The sequence below is a fragment of the Pteronotus mesoamericanus genome, unplaced genomic scaffold (genome assembly GCF_021234165.1).
Source record: "Pteronotus mesoamericanus isolate MK-2021 breed Mesoamerican mustached bat unplaced genomic scaffold, CSHL_Meso_final contig_74, whole genome shotgun sequence".
In the NCBI taxonomy this organism is placed as follows: domain Eukaryota; kingdom Metazoa; phylum Chordata; class Mammalia; order Chiroptera; family Mormoopidae; genus Pteronotus; species Pteronotus mesoamericanus.
This window is the reverse complement of record NW_026555247.1, coordinates 3363947-3384960: the sequence shown is the minus strand read 5'-3', so window position 1 is coordinate 3384960 and position 21014 is coordinate 3363947.

Sequence of the window (21014 nt, the reverse complement as noted above, 5' to 3'; positions counted from 1 at the left end):
ACCTGAAGAAGAATCTATGAAAGAAAGCAATAATTGACTTGGAATAAGTATAAGAGCTCAAGATCAGGGACATGGAAACCAAGTGAGTGGATATTTTAAGAGAGATCAACAATGTATTCATGATATAGCAGAGACAACAAATTGTTCTCTGTATAGTCCAAATAAAGAGTTTGACCATCATCGCAACAATTTTAAGGGGGAGGTAAGAGGTAAAAATAAAGAAAGGAGGAAATAAACATGGTAAACATGGATTTCTTTTTCCTGAGGGTTGGCTAATAAGGGAAAGTAAGGAATTGGAGGACACATAGAATGAAGGACTTTGTATGGTAGATTTTAGATTGACAATTGTTAGTGCAATATGCCTAGAAAGGGTAATAAAGAAATTTAGAAAAAAAAGAGACCAACTCTTAAGAAAAAGCATAAATATTCAAATAATAGTTGAATTCTTTGTCTTGGACTGTATGGTAGCTTATAGAACACTGGTATAGCTAAAATAGAGAATGGCTAAGATGCAAGTAATTGAAGACACTTCTATTTCTGTATGCCATGCTGACTGCTGGGTGGGTATAAGTGGAAAAGGAAGTCTATGCCATTTGTGTTTAATATGGCCACATAAGCAACTACCATTTTTTCCCCTAATGAGGTGGTTTCATAAATATCAGTTTAGCAGGATGTTACTTTCTTGTACTTTGTATGATCTCCCAGAGGAAATGTTTAACATGAGATTTTATTTAGAAAGGTAGTGGAAAATCAGTGTGATATATTATGGAAGAAAGTATGAGTGCCATTTCTAAATAAAAAATTTTAAGGAAGGTTTCCTTGGGAGTACTTTATTATGTAACCTGTCAGGAAGTCTCAGTGTCAAATAGACAGAATTTAAAGACCATTAAGTGACTTAAATATTAATGTGACTTGTACTTTCAAAGGCAACCAAATTATTGGTATTCAACTAGCATTTCTTACTGTTTAATGGGAAAAAATATCCTCTCATTTTCCTTCTAATATTCAGCAGTGTTCTTAATTATGTAGCTGATCTTGCTACAACTGCTGCACTTGACATCTAATATATCTGATTCCAAATTGGTTTGTAGTCGAATTTTGAAAAGATCAATAGATTCATTTACACTGACTCTCCTATTACTAAAACGTGCCTGTACATGCAAAGAATGAGATTACCAGATTTGATTCACAACCTCTTGACTGTCTTAGAAACAGCAGTTCACCTGGTATACTGTATAACAAATGAAGATTTAAATTAAGAGTACATGGTGGTGCTACACTCTCCTCTGTGCCTAGTCTACATGAACAATGAAATGAGATGTTGATTCTCCTACCATTAAAAAACACCTTTGTTTGGATTTCTTACCCTTAGAAATAAGCTCTTATCAATAATAGTAAAATAATGGTTATAATAAAATTGAGTGCCATGTTATTTACAAGATTATAACTTCATATGGGAAAAAACTATATCAAAGTAAATTATTTTTTAAATTTCACTTGAAAAATTTAAGGGAAATTGATTAAGAAAATTACATGTCTATGGAACACATTAAGGATTTATTTGCTATTTCTTTGAGTACATTACTAGATTTAATTCAGTAGTTATTGAAAGAAAATACAATAGCATTCTTTGTTGTTCAGTTGTGCATAAAATACACATAGGAAAGACTCTATCACGTAAATTCTAATGCTTCAAGCAACTTCTTCTTTAATAAATGTGTAAATATTCTGCAATAGTGGTGCTAAGAAGACAGCAATTAATTCCAAGGGGGCTTTTACAGATGGCTTATATGGAGGTGGGGAATATTTAAATTGTTTTTGAGGGAGAAGCAAATCTCTGAGAAGCAGAGAGGTTGGTGGTTTCTTAAGATAAGTGTATAATAATAACAGAGGAAATGTAATATTAAAAGGCATATTATGCTTGGGAAATGCTCCAGTACAAATGAGTGGGAGGTAGAAGATGAAGGGAAGGCGGTAGTCACAGTACAGAGACTCTTTAATACCAAGGCCACAAGCTTGAAGTTAACTTCAGGTCAACAAAAATGGGAAAGCCAGCATTTTATGCATGTTAGTAAGAATCAGCATGATTACTTAGTGATCTAAATTAATGTCAAATTGCTCTGACATTCTCAAAGTCACTAAATTAACTATATACCCTATATAAACTCAGTGTTAACATCACTGTACTTTTCAGTCCAAATCGTGAATCAGAAGATCCAAGTCTTACTTCTAAATTTCCCATTGATTTGTCTTATGATTTGAGAAGTTATTTTACTTCTGAGTCCCAGATTCTCATCTCTACAGTGGAAATAAAAAGTTTCTGAGGATCAATTAAGGTTAGTTATAAAAGCAGTGTTTGTTTATATAAAGAGGTAATAAATAGGTATAAATTTGCCCCCAAACTCAAGTATACACAAAAGTATGATTTGTTTTGTTCTGTTTTTAATTTTTATTAAGAAAAATTTTATATATACAAAAAAGAATACATTATGTCTTTATCTATGGTTTATAATAATAAACCATAATAATAAAAGTACTACCTATGTCCTTACAACCAGGCTTAAGAAACAGTAATTTGAACTCTCCAATTATATTTGCCTTAGTCACTTTCAGGTAAAATGCATTCCTTTAAAAAAATCTTTATCATAAATATCCCCTCAATATTTTTACATTTTGTATTTCTGATATTTATATAAATTAAATCATACTGTAGATATTCTTCTGATTTGTTTTTTGAGTATAATATTGTTTTTAATATTCATCTACATATGTAACTTTGCTTTCATTCAATCATTCAAAAAAGATTTGTTGAACCAATTATATGCCAGGTGGTGGGAATCAACAATGAATAAAGCAGACAAAAACTCCTGCCTTCATTGAACTTATTTTCAAGTGGCAAAATATAGTAAATAAACATAATAAATAAGGAATTTAGCAAATTACTTAAAAATTAATATGGTAAAAATATAGCAGAAGAAGGGAAACAATAATTTAGAGGTGAGTATTATAATTTTGAGTAGAGTGGTCAGAGAAGGCAACCCTAAGAAAGAGATATGTAAGCAAAGACTGAGTAAGTTGGAGAGCTTAGCCATGTAGGTAACTGGGGAAGAGAAAACAGCCCAGTGCAAAATCTCCAAGATTATCATGTCTGGCTTGTCTGAGGAACAACAAATAGGATAGAATAATGGAAGTGGAGAGTGAAGATTAAAGCTGGGACACAGAGAGGTCAGGGGGACAGATATGTATAATCTTTTAGACAGTTTTAAGGATTGTACCTTTTTCCCCCAAGAGGGTTGGAGAATCACTGCAGGATATTGAGTTAAAAAAGGAATGTGATCTTACTTATCACTTAAAAACACCAATCTACTTGCCACAAGTTGACAAGTGTGGAAACGAAACAAATCAAAACTCTGGTTTGGAAACTGTTGCAGTAAAATTTCATAAAAATAATAATGGTCAGTTAAGGTGAGAGCACTCAAGATGATGAGAAGAGATGGGTTTCTATATATTTTTTATCACAAACTGAATATTAGGTGATAAATCAGGAAAAAGTCAAAGATGAATCTAAAAAAATTGGCTGAACAACTGGGAAGATGGAATGATTGTCAGCTGATATGGGAATATTGGGAAGGGTGTAGATTTTTATTGAATTTCAGAAATTCAGTTCTGGACATTTAAATTTGTGATGTTTCTTAGATATTCAAGTAGAAGTATCAGGCGAGAAGCTGGAAAAGACCTGAATCTGGAGTCCAGGAGGCGGGTCTCAGCTGAAGATAAAAATTTGGATAGGTTGACATTTTGATGAATCTAAAGTTGTGAGACTGGATGGCATCACTGAAGAAGAGAACAAATGATAGCCAAATACAGATCCCTGAATATCCTAACATTAAGATGTTAGAAGGAAGAAGAGAAACTACAAAGGAGACCGAGGAGTGACCGAGGAGTGACCAATGAGGAAAGACAGAAACCAAGAGTGGTATTCTTGAGGCAAAAGAAAGAAAGAACATTACAGAGTAGCAAATAATTGTGTCAGATGCAGCTGACTGGGTAAATAAGATGAAAACTGAGAACTGACACTAGATTTATGGATGTGGACATCATAGATTATCTTAAAATGGATGGTTTCAAAGCAGTGGTGGTGGGAAAATGAATATCTGACTAGAATGGATTTAAGAGTGACAAGAAGGGGTATTAGAGGAAGCCAGTATGTTAAGGTAAAAGTCTAGGGGGACTATGTTGCAAAAGGAAGTAGATAAATGGGGTAGTGCGGAGGGGGAAGTGAAGTCAGGAGAAGGGTTTTAAGATAGCAATGTTAACAGAATATTCATGTGCTAATGGAAATGTTTGAGCAGAGAAAGGAAAAATTGAGAATACTATAAGAAATGTAAACTTGCTTATGTGACATCCATAAGTAGATGAGGGGAGATGGATTCTAGGGAGTAAATGAAGAATTAATTTTATGAAGGTGTAAGGGCAGCTCCTCTATGAAAATAGGAAAAAAAAATAGCGGATAGGTTACAGTTGCTGAGAGAGGAGTAGAATGGTTAAGAAAGTCTGTGGAAGTACTCTTTTGATGGCTTTTTTTTTCTTGGTGAAATAAAAAGGCCATCAACTGAGAGTGGGAATGAGGTAGGAGTATTAATCTGATAGTCAAGGAGAAATTTATATTTAAAAAGTAGAGTGATAATGGATCAAGAAAATATTGTAAAATTGGTAGGCAGTATTAAGTTCATGGTGGTGAACTTAAAATGGAAACTCTATCATGATTATAAGTATTCCCTTAGTCATTTTAAGTCTGAAGAGTATTAAGAGACATGTTTTCAAAGCATGACTCTGATCATGCTTTGAACTCCTCTTAAAAAACCTTTAGTGGTTTCCCATATACTTAAAATAAAACCCAAATTCCTTATCAGGACCCATAACTCTGATACCAGCTTCCCTTTATTCACAGTACTCTAGCCTGATTGGCCTTTCCTAAGCTGCAATTTTGTGTCTTTACCTCATCAGTTAAGCTTTTGATAAAATGCCAGTTCCCAGAGAGGCCCTCAATGATCACTCAAGTCTGTCCCTATTTATCATTTTCCCTCTGTATAGTTTTTTTTTTCATAGCATTCATTGCTATTTGAAATCAAGTTACCCATTTTTGTGTGTGTTTTTTTGAAATGACCTTCCTAATTCACATGTCTTAAGAACATGTGTTGGTTCTATATTGCTTTCTCTGAATGCTCAGTAACTCTCACATACACTATGTAGGTAACCAGTAAGAACTGAATGAACATAACCTGCAGAAATGTCAGAACAATAAGGATAAAGAAAGTTCCTTAATATTTCCAGAACAGAGAAAAATGTTTTTTTTCCACAAAAGAATGAAATTGGACCCTTATCTTATACCATACATAAAAAATAACTCTAAAGGGATTAAAAACTAAAATATAAGACCTGCCATTGTATAACTCCTAGAAGAAAACATAGGGAAAAAGCTCCTTGACAATGTCCTTGGCAATTATTATTATTTTTTTAATATGACACCACAAGAACAGGCAACAAAAGCAAAATAAGTGAGATATATTAAACTAAAAATATTCTCCACAACAAAAGAAACAAAAGAAATCATCAATAAAATGACAATACAACCTAAAGAATGAAGAAACTATTTGCTAACCATGTGTTTTATAAGGGGCTGACTCCAAAATATGTAAAGAAGTCATACAACTCAGTAGCAAAATAAAAATTAAAAATGGACAAAGGATCTGAATAGACATTTTTCCAAATAAGACATACAATGGCCAACAGGTATATGAAAAGGTACTCAACATCATTAATTTTCAGGAGAATGCAAACCAAAACCACAGTGTTACAATGTGACCTGTTACATTGGCAATTATAAAAAAGACAAGAAGTAACAATGTTGATGAGGATGTGCAGAAAGGGAACCCTGTACACTGTTATTGGGAATGTAAATTTGGACAACCATTATGGAAAATGGTATGGAGGTTCCTCAAAAAATTAAAAATAGAACCACTACATGATCCAGCAATCTCACTTCTGGGTATATTGCCAAAGGAAATGAAATTGTATCTCAAAAAGATATTTGCACTTTCCTGTTCATTGCAGCATTATTTGCAATAACCAAAATATGAAAACAACCTGTGTCTGTCTATAAATGAATGGATAAAGAAAATGTGAGTATATCTATATATACACAACACATATTGTATGTGCAGTATAATATATTATTTATATTAAACATATACATATACACAATGTAATATTATTTAACCATATAAGGACATCCTGCCATTTGCAACAACATGGATAGACATGAAGGGCATTAGGCTAAATGAAGTAAGTAGGACAGAATAGAATTTTTAATATTGACTCAGGGAAGTGGAGATGACAGTATTTTTCTTGCTCAGAATTAATATATATTGAGGTTCACATGTGTATTTATCCCTCAATGTTCATTTACTAAAATGTTTAAAAAGACATATGCACCTGTCCCTGTGCTAGGTATAGGGAATAGATACAGCAGTGACAATAGTCATTCTAGAGTTCAGAGTCCGTATTAAATGTTTCATTTAAATTGTCTCTTTCCTGCTGTCTAGCATGATTTTACTGTTTTGTTAGTTGTGTGCCCGAGGAAAGTAAATACTTATGAAAGCAAAACATAATTTAGAAAGTAAATCTTTCTTCCCAAATCTGAAAGTGAATCCCCAAAATTAAAGAGTACTTCTGTTTTTATCTAGGGATATCTAGATTTTCTTCATTGTGTTTAAAAATGTTGACAACTCTGTGTGTGCAGTTGCTCTCATATGCTCATTCTCTCTGTGTGTATTTGTATGTGCATAGCATATATATAAAATTTTAATATAAGCACAGCTGTTTAGGGATGAATAAGTAAATAAGCTTAACCAAACTGAGCACTTTTTGCAAGGTTCTTATAGAACCAAGCAGAGAAGTGAGTCACTCATGTGGAGCTGATGACGTCTGGGATGGATGACTAAGGAAAACTCCCTATAAAGCTCCTTATGGCTATTGTACAACAGGCTTGTTTTGGGGGACACACCTGGATGATGGGATTGCTTAATAGGTTGCAGAAGTGACTTTTTGATTATTAGAGATATTCAACTTTTCTTGAGCATTCATTAAATGCCTGGAACTATAAGTATGGTATACTATTTTTTTTCTTAGTATTCACAAATCTATGAGGTAGAGACTATAGCTGCCACCAACCAGAGATGAGTAAACTGAGGTTCAGAGATGTTGAGGAAATTGGCTAAGTTGATGCAACTAGTAAATAGGGGAACCAGGACTAGAATACAGATTTCATTAGGCCTGAAAATTAATGATTTTAATGAATAATACTATGATATGGTATCCCCAATTATCCTCAACTCTTAATCTTTTATCTTCCTATTCTCCATTTTATTTTCCTTTTTTTATTGCTGTCATTTACTTCCAAATACTAGAGTAATGATGAGAACTGCTTGGTCAGAAGCCTGATAAATTATATGATGGCTCTAAATATGACACAGAATATTAAGTTACTAGCTAGCAAGAAAACTATAATTATTTATTAAATTTTAACTTTATTTTTAAAAAACATGTCTTACTAATGTTGAATCAAATAAAGTTAACAGGAAGAATGATTCACATTTCATGTGGTCTGCCTTCTGGATGGCCTTGCAGAAGGCCACAGGGTGGAAAGGGAAGTGCTGCAGCCAGAACTGAGAGTCCTAGGTTTGAATTCATTTCAGCTACAACTAGCTTGACAGCAAAGTTTCCTTTTGAAATCTGATTTCCAAAACTTGTAAGGTCACTTCCATCTCCAACCTAAAATGTTATGACTTGGGAACACTATTAGTTCATTCAGAGCAGTGATTTTCAACGTGTGTCACTAGAAATTTTAAAACATGTGATATCTGACTATTTCTTCTGGGGCCCTGACCTCTTTTCCTTTAGATTGTCAAATACAAAAATGACAATAGACAACACAAGAATAATCATCTGGTGAGAATTAATCAAAATTATACCTATTTTTGTCAGATCAGCAAAAACATGTAATATATTTTTTTGTGTACCCAAGACTTTCAGTAACCAGTTTATGTGTGCCATGAAATAAAAAAGGCTGAAAAACCACTGATTTAGAGCACCTCAGAGAGGCCAGTATGATTTCATATATAGCTTGTAATGATATTAAAAAATCAAATTATACTATGTATGAAATAAATTCAGGTTATTTATTTATTTTTCAAATACATTTGTCTCTGCCTACCCCCCACCACTTTCCATTGCCCCCTCACTCCCTCCCTCCCTCCCTCCCTCAACTCTTCCCCTTTGGTTTTGTCCATGAGTCCTTGCTATATGTTCCTTGACTTTCCCCTTCCCTTCCTTTTCCCCCGCCCCCTCTCCCTCCTTCCCTCTTGTCTCTGTTGGTTTCTTTTCCTTTCAGTGTTGCTGGTCTTATTTTCCTTGCAGGTTTTTAAAAGACAGATGGCAGTGAAGAGATTGAAATAGTAGATTTCCTATTGTTGCTGACTAAATTCATCTATAGGCTCAGGCCTTTAAAACTTTTTACTTTAGGTAATTGGTAATAAATTAGTGGTGTTGGAGGTGATACCACTTGTTAATTCCAGGACAACTCAGTTTTTGTAATCTGAAACAGCAATTGCTCCTCCACCACGTTTCAGTGGGTGAATGGAGAAGACTCGGGACCAAACTGCTGGCTGGGCGTCTTTGTCTCTTCCTGAAGCTGGGAGTTGAGGAGCACCGTCTCCACTTCACAAAATATCATTTGGTTTGTGTGCATTCTGCCTTTCAATTAAGTGGGACATGAGGGCTAGAGGATGTGTGTGGGATATGGATGTGTGTAGGAGAGGAAGTAATTCTGATGCCAGAACCTAAAATAATTCTGATGCCAGAACCCAGAATAGGAAATGTATTCAAATTCTACACTTTACGAAAGACAAAAATCTATTAATACATAAATGTTGCTTCTATTCTTGATACTATAATTTTAATTCAGTTTTACACAAATAGAAGAGGAAATGTTTCTGTGATCTTCGCTCTGAATAGTATTTCTGCCAGATTTTTACAAAAGTTTCCTTAAATCAGACTTAGTGTGATGAATATATTCTGAAACAAAAAATATGCTATGGGTGAAGTCTGAATAGGACACACAGTGCTCAGATTTTATCACTTCACCACTGGTGTAAATATTGTGAACTAAAGCCAGGGACATATGGCTTAAAACTCAATAATGCAGGCAATGAGGCAAAATACCCTTGTTTCTATTTGCCACCTCAAATTAGATGTTAGACTTCTTATCCTTACTTGAACAGAATATATTTCTGTTGACTTTTATGAAATTTATGAAGAAATGGAGCTTATTTTTAGAGATTTACAGCTTATTTTACTAATATACATGTACGTTCTTTGTGAAACAAGCATGCCTAGGTAGTGCAGAGACTACTGGGATGTGCCTTTCTTCATAGTTCTTCTCAGTAAAAGATATTGCTGGAGCAGAACCAATCTTTCACAATAAATATGACAAAAAATACCTATGTTTCTTATGAATTATTTTAATATCTATTCTCAAAGGTTAGAAACATACCTCCTATACATTCTTCCCCTCTTCTATCACTGAATAAAACATGAAAAGAATTTGAATCGGCAGTTCACAGAAAAAAAAAGAAAAAAACAGATTGCTGTTTTATTTATTGGAGCAGTTGCAAAGCTAAATGAAAATCATGTACTTTTAAAGCTTAAAGTTTAACTTTCTTTTTTTTTTGTAAAGAAAGAAATATGCTCTGTAGTTCTCAGGAGTTAAAGTGAGTTAAACATTTCTTTAGTATAAAATAGTGTTTGTATGGTTAAGCAAAACCAAAAGCAACTAGTATTTATTTGCTATAACTTAAATATTTTAAAAGAACTATCTATTTAATATTTTCCCTAAAGATACTTCTTACAAGCCACTTCTGTGTTTACATATGTCTGTGAACAAAGATGAAACCCATAGACTAGAAAGAATCATATAAATGTGTTACAATCTGTGTCCATATTTTCTTTTTTTTACATTTTTATTTTTTAATTTATAAATCATGTTTATTCTATTAACAGTTGTCTCAATTTTTACCTCTTTACCCCCCTCCATCCATCCCACCCCCACCCTCTGCTCCCACAGTCAATCCCCACTCTGTTGTCCATGTCCATGGGTCATTCATACATGCTCTTAGTCTAGTCCTTTCCTCTTCTTTCCACCATTGTCCTCTTTCCCCAACCCCTCTGGTCACTTTCAGTCTGCTCCATGTTTCCATGCCTGTGGTTTATTTTGTTTGTTAGTTTATTTTGTTGAAGAGATTCCACCTATAGGTGAGATCACATGGTATTTGTCTTTCATCAACTGGCTTATTTCACTTAGCTTAATATTCTCCACTTCCATCCATGTTGTCGCAAAAGGTAGGAGTTCGATCTCTTCCTTCCTTCTTTCCTTCCTTCCTTCCTTCCTTCCTTCCTTCCTTCCTTCTTTCAAAATGCAGATTTTTATTTATATTTTTAAATGTCAAAATTAATTATAAAGTATTAAAAAATGTAAAACTGTTATAAAGTCTCAGCAATTAAAACAACATGACACCAGCACAGAAATAATCAGGTAGATCAATGACATATAATGAGCATTCTCGATCAAAAGTATATATCTGTCTAACAATATAATATATGATTAAGATGATACTTCAAATCAATGGGTAAAATAAAGCTTATTCAACAAATAAGGCATATGGATCATTATTGCTTGAAATAAAACAAATATAGAGCCCTATTTAACACATTATACAAGAAATATTCTGGTGAGTTAAAAATCAATATGTAGGAAACTCTCAGACATCCCAAGCAGCAATTTTTTCACTGATATGTCTCCTAAGGCAAGGGACATAAAGGAAAGAATAAACAAGTGAGACCTCATCAAAATAAGAAGCTTCTGCACGGCTAAAGAAAACATCAGCAAAATGAAAAGGGAGCCAACCTTATGGGAAAATATATTCACTAATGATACATCATATAGACGATTGATCTCCAAAATATATAAAGAACTCACTCAACTCCACTCCAAGAAGACAAACGATCCAATCAAAAAATGGGCACAGGACCTGGGCAGACACTTTTCCAAGGAGGAGATACAGAGGGCCCAGAGACACTTTAAAGGATGCTCGGCATCAGTAGCCATCAGAGAAATGCAGATCAAAACCACCATGAGGTACTACCTCACACCGGTCAGAATGACCATCAGAAACAGATCAACAAACAACAGGTGCTGGCGAGGCTGTGGAGAAAAGGGAACACTAGTACACTGTTGGTGGGAATGCAGACTGGTGCAGCCACTGTGGAAAGCAGTGTGGAATTTCCTCAGAAAGCTGAAAATGGACCTGCCTTTTGATCCAGTGATTCCCCTGCTGGGACTATACCCTTAGAATCCCAAAACACCAATTCAAAAGAACCTATGCACCCCAATGTTCATAGCAGCACAATTTACAATAGCCAAGTGTTGGGAGGAACCTAAATGCCCATCAGTAGATGACTGGATCAAAAAAGTATGGTACATTTACACAATGGAATACTATGCAGCAGAAAGAAAAAAAGAACTACTACACTTCACAATAGCATGGATGGAACTCGAGAGCATTATGCTAAGCAAAATAAGCCAGGGGGTGAAAGACAAATACCATATGATCTCACCTATAAGTGGAACCTAACTAACAATACAAAGATGCAAGGAAAATAAGACCAGTAACACTGAAAGGAAAAGAAACCAACAGAGACAAGAGGGAAGGAGGGAGAGGGGGCGGGAGGAAAAGGAAGGGAAAGGGAAAGTCAAGGAACATATAGCAAGGACTCATGGACAAAACCAAAGGGGAAGAGCTGAGGGAGGGAAGGAGGAAGGGGGCAAGGGAAAGTGGTGGGGGGGGGGAGGCAGAGACAAATGTATTTGAAAAAATAAATTAATTAATTAGAAAAAATCAATATATAGAATCTAAGGAGTTTTAGAAGAAAATTGAACTAGTATTTTTCATGACCTGAAGTAAAATATTCAAACCCAGAAGCTATAAAGTAAATATGGACAATATGACTATATTAAACATTTAAGAATATATAATAATATGCATAAAAAGTTAAAGGACAAGGAATAGAATAGGAAAGTATTTGCAATATGTCTAAAAAGGGTTAATAGGTTGTTGTTCTTTTTTAAAGGAAAAATGTTCTACAAACCTTTGATCAATAAATGGATAAAGATTACCAAAAAGTCATTTAAAGCTTTTTAAAAATAATAGAAATAGGCAAGAAATATACTAAAACAGGTTCAGTTTCAACAAATAGTAAAGGAACAATTAAAATAACATCATTGTCACAATCAGATTAATGACTATTAAAAATATTGGTAATATCAAGTATTGGCAATTCTGAAAGGAACTGGATATTCATAGAAACTTTTTCTTCATCTTCTTAAAGCAGTCCCTTTAGCACACCTTGCAAAGCTGGTTTGGTGGAGATGTAGTCTTTTAGCCTTCTTTTGTCTGGGAAACTCCTTATTTCACCTTCCATTTTAATTGAGAGCCTTGCTTGGTAAAGCAATCTTGGTTGCAGACCTTTGCTTTTCATTACTTGGAATATTCCTTGCCATTCCTTTCTGGCTTGTGGTATTTCTGTTGGGAAGTCAGCTGCTAACCATGTTGGGGCTCCTTATGTGTTACCACCTGCTTCTCCCTTGCTTCCTTGAGTATTCTTTGTTGTCTTTCATATTTACCATTTTAATAATGATGTGTCTTTGAGTGGGCCTCACTGGGTTCCTCTTGAATGGGGCCCTCTGTGCTTCCTGGACTTGGGTGACTTTTTCTCTCCTCCAATTAGGGAAGTTTTCCATCATTACTTTTTCAAATATGTTCTCTATCCCTCACCCCTCTTCTTCTCCTTCTTGTATCCCTATTATATGGATATTATTACATTTCAGGTTGTCCTGCATTTCCCTAAATGCCTCTTCATTCTTTTTGAGTCGTTTTTCATTTTCTTGCTCTTTCTGGGAGGTTTTTGCTACCTTGTCCTTCAGCTCACTGATTCAGTCCTCAGCTTCATCTAGCCTGCTTTCAATTCCTCCTGCTGTATTCTTCAATTCAGAAATTGTATTCTTCATTTTCTCCTATCTCTTATTGATAGTTTCTATGTCCTTTTTCATGTTGATATAGTTTGCAGTAAGTTCCTCATAGTTTCCCTGTAGTTTTTGGTAATTCTTTCTGAGCTCACTGAGCTCATTGAGCTTCCTTAGAACTGTTGTTTGGAACTCAATATCTGATAGTTTACTTGCCTCTATTTCATTTGGTTCTCTTTCTGGGGATTCCTCCTTTCCCTTCGAGTGGTGCATATTTCTTTGTCTTCTCATTATTTGTGAGGCTCTTCCTTTTTGCTTCTGCTTCTTAAGTTGATCTGTCTTGATTTCCTGACTTTGTGGTGTGAACTTCTATGGTTGGCGACCTCTGTTTTTACTTTCTGGATCTGCCTCTGATGATGTCAAATGTCGTCCCTGTCTGACCTCAGACAGTCTTTTTGAGACTTCTAGGAATCTACTGTCTGCGGCTGTCTCCTTCAGCTGTTAATCTAGTCACTCTGCACTCAGCAGACTGCTTTAGACAGCTCAAGGTGGGGCAGAGACCAGGAGTAACCAGGGTCCTCTCATGCTGCTGCTGTATGGTGGAGGAGTCCTCACTGGGATCCCACCGGCTACTCTCTCCATTCTCTCCCCAAAGCCTCCATCCCCAGTCTTTCTTCAAGTGTCTCCAGACCTCTCTGTGCCCCCTTTAGCCAGGGATCTGCTGTCTGTGGCTGCCACTCTGTATTCAGCAGGTAGGTTAGACAGAACAGGGTGGGATGTAATCCTGCCTGGGGGTGGGGCTATTGGGTCCTCTGATGCTGCTGTCACTCAGCGGGAGTGGTCTCTTCCTGAGCAAGGTGGCTACTGCCCCATGGGGAATGAGTCAGCACCAAGATCCCGCTGGGTATTTTCTCAGTTCTCTCTCCAAAGCCTCCTTCCCCAGCCTCTCCTCAGATGTCTCTAGCCCACTCTGCCCCTGCCTTTGCTGGAGACCAGGGTAAGTGGCAGTTAGATTGCGCTAAAGCTGATTCTTCTGTCTCCGAGGTTATAAGCTTCCTCTCTCACATTTGTTCAGTTGTTTGTTCCAGGTGATTTCTCCACAATTTAGTTGTAGTTCCAGGTTGGTTTTGGGGGGAGGTCAGTGTGACTTCCACTCACTCCTCTGCCATCTTGATTCTCTGTGTCCATATTTTCAACACTAATTTCTCTCTCTCTCTCTCTCTCTCTCTCTCTCTCTCCCCCTTCTCAGCTTTCTAGTCCTCTTACTCCCACCTTTTCCCTTCAGTTTTTAAATCTCTTCCTGTTTTTTTTTTCCTTTCTCCCCTGAGTTCTTTTGTCCCATTGCAAAGCATTAGAAATACTGGATAAGGGAGTAAATCTTAAAAGTTCTTATCACAGGATGAAAAAATTGTAACTGGGTATGGTGACAAATGTTAATTAGACTTACTGTGGTGATTTTATATATATATTATATTTTATATTGTGATTTTTGTATATATATAGTCTGGCATAATGCACCTTTTTAATTACAAAATCAGAAGCATGTAATTCTGTAATATAAAAATATCACACTTAAGCACACCATATGACATTTTAGGTAAAATGTTCAAATTTCTGTCCATCTTATATGAGACATTCACCTTCCCTACCAACCCACTCAAGCAGGTGTTATTTCTGCTGGAATATATTTATCAAATCACTATGTTGTATATATCAAACTATATATATATGTGTATATATATGTGTGTGTTTATATAAAAATTTTGTGTGTATGTATATATATGTGTATTTGTATATATACCAAAAATATATGTCAAATCACTATGTTGTATTTGTCAAACTAATAAAATGTTATGTCAATTATACCTCAATAAAAAAAATTCTGGTAAACTATAGCAAATATTCTTTAAAATGTATAGCTGGAATAAGAAAAATGAAATGGAAATGCTCAGGGACCCTACATGAAGAGGCAGCAGAAGCAATGTGGCAGCCAATTGCTGAAGTTCAGGTTTTCCTGAAGGTACCTGCCAATCTCAGTACCCTACACCAGCAGTCTCCAATGTTTTTGGCACCAGAGACCAGTTTTGTGGAAGACAATTTTTTCATGGATTGGGGGTGGGGGATAGTTTCGGGATAATTCAATTGTATTCCATTTATTGTGCAATTTATTTCTATTACTATTACACTGTAATATATAATTAAATAATTATACAACTCACCATATAACAGAATCAGCCCTGATCTTTTTTGCTTGCAATTAGATGGTCCCAGCTGGGGGTGACGGGAGACAGTGACACCTGAAGTGTGTTGCTTATGTCCAGTCTACGCCGTAATCTCATTTTGGTTCCTGTCACTGCAGAAAACCTTGCTTCACAAAGATAGGATGCTGGAAGTAGAAACAGGCTTTTCAGTGCTTTTGTGGCAATCTCAGGATATTCTTCCTTGACTTTAATCCAGAGCATATGGAGATGAAGCCTCACTCGCTTGCCTGATGCTCACCTCTTACTGTATGGCCCAGTTCCTAATGTGGGCCATGGACTGGTACTATGGGGGGTTGGGGGCCCCTGCTCTAGAGCTTTGGGTTGGATGGCTATGAAGTGGTCATTATAAGGAAGGAAGTGGGGCTTAAAGCATCTGGCTAAACTGATACCTATGAAGATCTATAATGTTGGTGAGAGAGCAGACTAGAAAAGTACCATGTACAAGAAAAAAAAAAAGACAAAGGAACTTGACAGTCTTGTTCTAGGACTTCAAGGAAAACAAAACAAAACCAAAACAAAGCAAACAAAACAAAACAAAAAATTCTCCTCTAAGAATTTGTATTGACAAGCCAGTGCTTCAGTGCTTACATAGGTTGGGATACAAATTTGTACTAGTAGGGTGATCAGGAAAAATCCCAATCTGATAATTTACCTCAAGGTGGTCCCTGTTTGATAGCACCTTTGAGTACCTGGCTGTAGCAAAAGAATATCTCTCTTAAACAGAGGCACGTGTGCACACACACACACACACACACACACAGCTCCTACTTGTAAATATCACATGAGCTTGGTCTTATAATCTAAATGACTAGACACAAAATACCATAAGTTACAGTCAGCAGAAATATAAAAAAGCAGATTTAGATTCCAACAGCACTAGATATAAATATTATTGAATAAAGTAATAACTAAAATAAATTTTCTTAATATGTTTAAAAACAGAGAAGAATCAAAAACATGAGCACAAAATGAGATAGTTTTAAATAAAGACCTGATGAAAACTAAATATAGCTTCTAGATACAAAGAGTATAGACATCGCTATAAAAACTTGAACATGTTAAGCAGCAGAATAGATGAAATTTAAGATAATTGGTAAACTGAAGCATAGATTTTAGTACAACTACTCAAAATGTAATACAGAGAGACAAAGGAATAGATGATCTGAGAGGCTAGGCAATGTGGAGGTTAGAAAAATATCTAACCTACCTCTATTGACATTTCAGAGGAAGAGAATTTAAAGAATAAAATAGAAGTATTTGAAGAAGTAATAGGAATAGAAAAATAAAATAAAATTCATTTTTAAATACATTGTAGTGCTACTTATAAACCTCAAAGTCAAAGAAAAGACTTAAAAACAGCCAGAGAGAAAACTAGAAAGTGCCCATACTTTTGAACAACAATGGTAGGAGCCTGCAGAAACAAACAATTGCACTCAAGGTCTTGAGAAAATAACCATTAACCTAGTATAGCATACCCTTCTAAGTTATAATTCAAGAAGACGTTAGAGATTTTGTATTAATTTAAGACTTTATTTTGGTAAATATGCATGGTAAAATTTTAAACATTACTGAAGAAAAACAAAAGAAGGAGGAACTTTCAGAGACAAACAGTTAAATATGTGAATCAAGATTAAAATTTGTATAACATTAAGTGTAAAGATATGGGACTACAAAAAGGCTTCTATGCTGCCAGAAGCAGAAGGAGTATATATTTATATGACTTTGGAGGGCAGTGTGATGTGATACTGCCTATAAAAGATGAAGATATGCCAATATTAAGAATATTCATAAAAGCATTTTATGTAACAGAAAAAATATAAACACTCATATTTCCATCAATAAAAGGACGGATAAATAAATTGTGACATTTTAACACAATAGAATATTACAAAATGGTAAGAAGAAAAAAACTGGGGCTGTAGATCAACATAGTTGAATCTCACAAGCGTAATTCTTTACCAAAATAGAGTCATTGCCATCTGACAATATTTATATAAAATATAAAGATACTATTATTTTTAGTAATTTTTAAAGTAATAAAAGTGCAATGGAATGACAAATATGATAAAAATTGATTTCCTCTCTCAGGTAGAAAGGGAATGCACTTGGAAAGTATTATTCAGAAAGCTTTTTAGGTAAGGGTGGGTTTAGGGTTTTGTTATACTTTATATTTTCTTATAGCATTAAATATTTCATAGTAGCTATTAAAAATGATAATGCACATCAGATTGACCTATTAATTTTACTACTGTGAATCTGTGTTGCAGATTTACTAAGAATGTAGCCAAACAACCAGTGGGGTCCTACCACTCACTGCCTGTTGGCAGAAAAAAATCTGGAGACAGAGCCCAGTGGAAAAGAAAAAGGAATTTTTTAATTTAAAATATACACTAGAGGTTTCTTGATGCCTCCCTCCCCCCACCAGAGGAGCTCAATGGCACCTGGCAGGAGGCTGCTGCGGTGGCTTTCCATGGCTTTGTATATGGGAGATTGGCGTGGGGCTTGTCATCTGGCCACTCTGCCTCCTGGAACCAGCTGGCCGAAGCCTTCTCCCCCTGCCACACCATTCTTACTAGCCTTGCATCCACAGTGCTCTGGGTCAGGCCTGGAGTTCTTGGGGAGGGGCATGGGGCCCATCCCCCTGACTATGCTGGAGCTGCACCACACAGGCCCACACAGTTGTAGGCAGTGTGTTGACAGCAGCTGCCTTGGCTTCCCACCTGGGGAAGGGGCTCAGAGCTTTCCCAGCCTGCACAGGAGGCATGAGCCGCAGGTGGGTGGCAGCCACTGTGGCTTCCCACTTGGGGAAGGTGCCTGCAGCTTGCCGGAGTCCACACTCTCTGAGCGTCCCTGCGCGCCCGTCATCTTACTGGAACCTGTTGTGCTTCCAGCCATGCAGATGCTGGAGTGCTCCGGCAGGGACATGGGGAGTCCTTCCAGCCACATTGCCATGGCTCAGGAACCTCAGCCCCAGTCATGGACCCACCACCCAGGGGATGGGGGAGCAAAGCCGCTTAGTGTTTCTGTGCACTCCACTTTTTAAGATTCCCCAAAAATCTCCCACACAGTGGAAGTAGATGGGAAGGTATGTCCCTCCCTAGTTTTTGGCACCAACCTTAACTCCTTTTTGCTGTGTCATGTGTGCATCATCCTGGTTGCCAGGCTGATGCATGCATGTACCCGTTTCAGCACTTCTTCACACCTCCCCATTTCTTGTGTGGAATATCCTTCCTTACAATTTTCTCCTTTAACACTCTGGATGCTTGCATCTTACAAGGGCAGATGGATGAATGTCTCATTCTTCTGTAACTACTTCCTTCTGGCCAAGGTGTGTAGTCCTGTCTATCCCCTGTTCCAGAGATCCCTAACAAAAAGTGGTCTGGAGTGGAGGAGAGCCTTCAATTGAGGGAGAAGGATCTTGCAAAGTCCAGGCCAGTGGGTTTTCCCTCTAAAGTGGTGTGTGCAATGCCCAAAGGATGGCATTTCTGGATGAGTCAACATCCTTGTATTTACAAAGCAACGAATTTGATAAGAGGGTTAGAAGACACAATCAAAACCATAAAAGCTAACTGATAAAGATAGGGACTAATTCTACAGTGCTCCCAATTAAGAAAAAGTGTCTTCCTCAGAAGAAAGTTTGCAAGGTGTGTCACACCTGTCTGAAACTCTATTGCCTACTATACTCAAATGAGGCTGATGGTAGTATCCTGAGATTCCTCCCTTTAACATTTCTGGACCCTTTCTGTCCAAATTATTAAGACATGAAAGGAAAGCAGTTTTAAAGCAAAGCTGATAGGCCGCCCCATATTTCACCATCTCAACCACTTAGTCCAGCCCAACGAGCAATGTAGGTGGGCTTCTCAAGTGGGGCCAACACCATTTCTGGGTCTACAAGGCTTCCTTCTGAGAAGACTTTCAGTTGCAAAGCCTTTGCTGTAATGATACTAAACAGTGGCAATTTGATATCATCAGGTGAAACAAGTTCAACTCTCAAGTGAAAACAAAAACAAACTTTGAAGACAGTTAGCTGTGCTAGAGTCCAATGTTCATGACTGAGCATTGTGGTTCTCCTTAATGTGATTCCCCTCCCTAAGGTCACCCATATTGGTTTCAAAAAGACTGCCAGTTTTCAATTTTGCCTCATTTTTTGCATAAAAACAACAAGAGCAGCACTAAACATATAGGCTTTTTGAGTCTTCTTTGCTGGAACTTCCACGAGGAACTTTCAAGCTGACCCTTAGATAGTCGTTTAGGGCATAGAAGCAAAGCCACACACCTGCTCTACAGCTTTGCCTGCATTCTGTATTCTGCAAGCCTTCAAGGCTCCCAGCATGTCTTAAGGTTCCTCTTTGGTATCTTTCAGGAAAGCAACCTCCATTCTTTTCCTGCAAAGGCTGCCAAGAACCACATGACCAAACAAGGTACCAGGCCATTTTTCGAGTGGACTTTCATTAGCTTCCAAAGTCAGTTTTAGTTTCTCAGAACTTTCTGGTAACAACCAGAGCACAGTCTTGGTTATTAAAACAAAAATTGTAAACCAGTCATTGGTTTCATGCAAAGGAAATTTTATGTCATTACTCACTCTTAAGAGGGATCAAGTAGGGAGAAAGATACAAAGTGAAAAGGAAAATCCTAGTCCTTTCAATATATACCAAAACTGTACTCCTAAACCTTATATCATTCATCATTTTGCTTTCTAACTTAATGTGAAGTTTAACCCTTAGAAACCACAATTTCTTTTTAAAACAGAAACAAACAAACAAACAAAAAATCCAAAGCAAAGATAGAGTTCCAAAAACATAAAAGAGGGGACTAAAACTGGCCTTAGGATCCTGTCTCCCACTAACCAGTCACGCAAACTGGTCACACAGATGACCTTTCCCAGGTCCCAAATGGTATGAAGCCCCAGTGGCAGAGATATTCTCTTGCCTCACCTGGCTCTAACTGGCACCAGATGACTTTTCCTAGGTCCAAATGGCACAGAGCCCCAAATACCAGAGATATGTCCCCACCTCAGCTGGATTCTGCCCAGCACCAATGTCACAAAGCTTAATGATAGGGACATTCTTTTGCCTACCACTAAGCCTCCTCATACCTTGGCAGTGACATGACCTCTCATCAACTGGTCTCATGGAGAGACATGTTTTCTTGCCTCAGCCAGCTATAACCAGCACAAGATGACCTTTCTTAAGTCCAAAAGGCACAAAGCCCCTAATGGCAGAGACATGTTCTCACACCAACCTCTATTGCAAATGACCTTTATGAGGTTCAAATGACATGAAACCCCAAAAGGCAGAGAGGGAGGATTCTTGATATACACAAAACAGCAGTTTTACTAGTCCCCAAAGATCAGAAAGCAAGAAACAAAACAAAACTTAAAGCAAAGAATAACTCAAGCCAAGTCCCCAAAGATCAGAAAGCAAGAAACAAAACAAAACTTAAAGCAAAGAATAACTCAAGCCAAGCACTGATGTTTCTTTCCTTTAAAAAATATTCACAGCCTTCTATGCCTTTTACCACTTTCACAAACCTTTTTTTTCCCCCCCAGCTTTCTATATGCCTTACAACTTGCTATACACCTTCGTCAAACTTCATAGACCTCCTTACTCACTTAG